This window comes from Centruroides sculpturatus, unplaced genomic scaffold (genome assembly GCF_000671375.1).
Source record: "Centruroides sculpturatus isolate CEXI.00-Female unplaced genomic scaffold, Cexi_2.0 scaffold354, whole genome shotgun sequence".
Taxonomy (NCBI): domain Eukaryota; kingdom Metazoa; phylum Arthropoda; class Arachnida; order Scorpiones; family Buthidae; genus Centruroides; species Centruroides sculpturatus.
The window spans coordinates 632,547-635,939 of record NW_019384699.1 but is presented as its reverse complement, the minus strand read 5'-3'; the positions used below and the strand labels follow the sequence as shown (position 1 = coordinate 635,939).

The 3,393-nt window shown below is 29.8% G+C and overlaps 1 long non-coding RNA gene across 1 annotated transcript; it reads left to right on the top strand.

Annotated features, from left to right (window-relative positions):
* Positions 1–205: 205 nt before the first annotated feature.
* Positions 206–2,903, top strand: LOC111627515. Its single transcript, XR_002757023.1, has 3 exons — positions 206–334; positions 2,324–2,392; positions 2,504–2,903. It is a non-coding gene; the product is annotated as an uncharacterized LOC111627515 (long non-coding RNA).
* Positions 2,904–3,393: the final 490 nt, after the last annotated feature.

The window sequence follows — 3,393 nt, the reverse complement described above, 5'->3', positions numbered from 1 at the left end:
TGCCACAATCCGTTTAAAAAGTAATAACAATTAATTTTTTTTAGAATAAAAATATCGTCAAAAATATATTTTCGGGTAAACTAATAATTAAAAATTATTTTTTAAAATAAAAATTATAATATTATTTGTATATCAAAAAATTTAATTTCGTAGTAAATTCAATTTATCTGTATCGAAATGGCAACACTGTTAAAGCTATTAGATAATGGCTGTTAGTTGGTGATTAGTTAAGTAATGAATAACAGCAACAGTTTGTTATTTACAAAGCCACAATTCATTATTTAACTCAGTTATCACTTATGAATATCCTTTTACAGGCCATTCGTTATTACGAGTAAGTAGACAGATTATTTAATTAACACTCGCTATTACGATATTTAACCACGTGGCTATTAGTGGCCACGTGGTATACGTAGGCCTCACAATAACGAATGAATAGCCTAAACCGGCTATTCATTCTTTATTGCGAGGTAGTAGTAGTAGTAATAGTATTTAACACATTGTTCACTCTATCGCTAATGGCAGCCAAATTATATGATTAACGCAACTATTCACTCGTTATTACGAACGATAGTTAATCGGCTTTCGTTATAACGAGATGTAATCTTATTATTTATTCGTTATTTAACGTGGTTGCTTATTCTTCAATACCAATAGCAGCCAGGTTATTTAACTAATGCGGCTATTCAATCGTTATTACGAGTGATGCAGTCGTATAACGCATATGCACTCGCTATTGCGATATATCTATGTTAAATACACGTATTTACCCAATTTTAATGGTAACTTTAGAAATTATACAATCATATAACCCAAAATATTAAAGTTAGAACGATTGAATAGATCATAAACAAGATATAGGGGGACCACTTATATATTACACATGTTTTGGCCTATGGGAGTATGTCCTGCATTCGAAATTGGAGATGAGAATCTACATCTCTGCAGACTGATAAGGTAATTACATAGCTTATTTTAAGAATATATTTGCAAAACATTCGATCAGATTCGTAGTACTATTGAATTAGACAGGCAATGATATATAAAATTGAATATAGAGTCGAACCTAGAGCCACAGGTTAGATCTAGAGCTGTGGATCTATACGATAAACTAATAATTAGAAACAGGGTTGTTGTACTTCAAGTGACTTTGAGGAGTTTTGGCCTGGGGTTAAATAACCGAAAGTGATCATTAGGTGATTTGTATCGACGCCTGTGGGATTAATAGGATAGATCTTAGAAATTCATTATGGAAATAAATAAAAAAAAAACACGAGATAAATCTACACTTTTTAATCGTTTAATCTTATTAAAGATATATTTTTTTTAATATATTTATAGATTTTTATAGATGTTTATTGCTTATCGACATCTAGATTTTGGTTTTTATTTTCGGTTATTTTCTATCAACTACTGATTAAATTAATTATCAAAACGGCTTTTATTTTGATCTGTCGGCTTTTATGATTCGTTACTTTCGTGCTTATTTATTAAAACTTAGATTTTAGCGAATAAAAGGTGTTTTAAATAGGCTGATAATACTTCTTACTTCTCGACGAGACCCGTAAATGTAAGCTTTTCAACAAGGCCTACATTTGTTCTTATGTTTCTAGATTTGGCTCGAAAAGAATAGACCAGAAGCTTCGGTTTCATATAGATTCCAATGAATTTCAAAGGATAATTCCTAAACATAAATCAAGTGTAAAAGGCTCGATGTATTCAAACGACGGAAATCCTCGTCTATTGATAATGCCTACACGTCGAGGGCCTACTGTCTGTCAATGCGTATACTGTATGTAAAGTATCAAATAATTATAATGATCCTATAGCGTAAGAAGGTCCGTACAGTTTTAAAATAATATAAAAGTTCATATTGCCTACAAAATCTACGTATATTCAAATGAATATTAAGTGGAATCGAAGTTAGAATTAATTCAATTATCGTAATTCATTCGAATTGATAGAATCTAAATACATTTTTTAAGGTATTAAACACAAATTTCGAGTTATAACTCTTCCTTTTTACAAAATTTAGCAACTCAAAGTTGAATAATGATAAAATCGCATGCGAGACAATATTAATAGTTTCCTACGAAAGTTTATTAATTAAATATTTAATAAAAGAATGGCAAGAAACTAAATCTATTCGCTTGTAAGAAGAAGAAGAAACCGAAGATCTTATCCTGTTTTAGAATTAAATTTCATTCGGGATTTTTTTGTTTTTTAAGAATCGGTTCGAATTATGCGATTCTTTAACGATTAAACTAACAAAAATCATGTTATAAATCTAGAAATTGAATGTATTTTTAAATTTTATTTATAGATTTTATTGTCTTATTCACTTCTCAAAATGGACTGAAATCGCAAAAGTGTAAAAATTCACACTTTAGAGGTAAATTTCGTTCGTTTTATTTAGATAAAAACAGCTCCTATTTTAAAAATCTATAAAATAATGTATATAATTTAATATTTTATTATAAATTCTCTTAAATTTTATCCTTAGAATTGAGAGAATGTCGTCACTTCTAAAAGACTAACGTTTTAGACCTTACTGAAATGTCTGCCATGTTTTATAATATACAGGTAAGATTTAAGTAAATTTTTAGAAACGAATAGTTTATTTTAAATTATTAAAACTAATTGAAATTTCTTAATTATATAACTCGTGAAATTTAATGTATTTTTTTTATCATAAATTCTTTTAAATTTCTCATTTTCGAGATGGTAGAAACCGAATTTAATCGCTTGTAAAAAGACAATGCTTCTTAAAACTGTAGGCTAAATCGATCGAAATTTTATACAGTATAATTTAAAGAATTCTTCTTAAATTTGGTGGCCTGAATTCCCAGATTACCTTTCTAAAAAGACGTCAGAGTAATAGCTACTACTGGCTTCTGGACTATCCGAACGAATGCCTCAGAGCTATATATATATATATATATATATAATTCATAAAATTGAATATTTTATAATAAAATTCTATATAAGAATTGGTACTTTTCTTTTTTTCAAACAAGGCGAGAATGGGGTGCGATTAAAGCCGTCGTCATATCTTGTAAAGGCGATAGGATTATCGTCGTTTTGTTGCTTAGAAAACGGAGAATAGGGCATAATCCTATTAATTCCGAACACGACTAGCGTTTAAAATTCCGTCGGGGGATGGGAAAGTTCATTGCTATCAAAGATGGATGACCAAATATCCCGCCACTGTTTGCCAAAGCCACTGATAGGGCGTTGGCAGTGACACTGTCTAATATAATGACGGTGATTATCAACTATTGTGGTATCGGTCGACGATCGCGACGGCACAAGAAACCTTGGCAAATTTATATCTATAAGTGGATGTGATCATCAACCCGTGTTTTAACTTCATTTTACTTATCCAGATTTATG